The sequence below is a fragment of the Acyrthosiphon pisum genome, chromosome X, assembly GCF_005508785.2.
Source record: "Acyrthosiphon pisum isolate AL4f chromosome X, pea_aphid_22Mar2018_4r6ur, whole genome shotgun sequence".
In the NCBI taxonomy this organism is placed as follows: domain Eukaryota; kingdom Metazoa; phylum Arthropoda; class Insecta; order Hemiptera; family Aphididae; genus Acyrthosiphon; species Acyrthosiphon pisum.
The window spans coordinates 106,245,166-106,246,283 of record NC_042493.1 but is presented as its reverse complement, the minus strand read 5'-3'; positions in this window follow the sequence as shown (position 1 = coordinate 106,246,283).

The window sequence follows — 1,118 nt, the reverse complement described above, 5'->3', positions numbered from 1 at the left end:
GATATTGCAGGAAATATACAGAGAATCTCGGGAGTTTTACAACATATGTATACGTGTAAGGTAAACCAAAGATACGAGTGTTTTCGAGAAATATAATATAGTGAAATTGGACTTGGTTGGAAGGGTATGCACAAATGACCTTTAAGGTCTGAGATATTTACTCCCAGTAGGATTTGATTTGTAGGGCAGTATGGCACCGTTTGAGAAATTTGTCATTGTTAGTCGTAGGATCTAAATAAGACAAATAATTTTGGAAAACAAACTTGTTATACAAAATCTATACAACATGTTAAGTTCGATGAGTATTGGCGCCGTAAGTTTGAATGAAAAAAGGTGGGTAAGTGGATTTCGCTCTGCTGTACAGTAGGTTACAAGTGGGTCACTGTATAATGGATGGTATTAAATTTGAATTCAATGATATAATATCATTGTATAAGAAAAACGATTCTGAGCGGAGACGGTATGTTAGTCTAGGTATAAGACATAATATTATATTAGGTACCTATAATAAATTCCAAATTAATCATATCATAATATTTATTAGGTACTTATAACGCGTTATACATCAACAAAAAACCGTGGTACTATCATAGATATATAATAGTATACTTTAGAAGTTTCAAGTACCCACGAATAATATTATACAATCACAACAAAATAACTAAAATAGTTATCCTAGGTTTTTAATATGTAATTTCGTCCAAATTTGTACTTAAAATGACTATAAAAATAAACTGCGTAAATGTATTTTTTAGATTTTTTGGTAACAGAATTAATTACTTACGTGGAATCTTGTTTTAAATTTTCAATTCTTAGATATAAAAGTTGAACATTTTATAAATTTTTAACTACAAAATAATTTTTCAAATTAAAATTTGATAAATTTTGTCAAAATTTGATCTTTAAATGCTTATAAAAAAAATTGTGCCTATGTATTTTTAATATTTTTCAACTGATATTGTAACAATATATCACGAGCTTTGTATTAAATTTATACACTTTTTTGGCCCAACAGATAAAACTTTATTGATATTTATAGGAAAAAAAAACTAAAAAAATTGAAACTTACATGTCCGTAACAGCTCAAAAGAGTCAAATTATTTTCAAAATTTATCGTA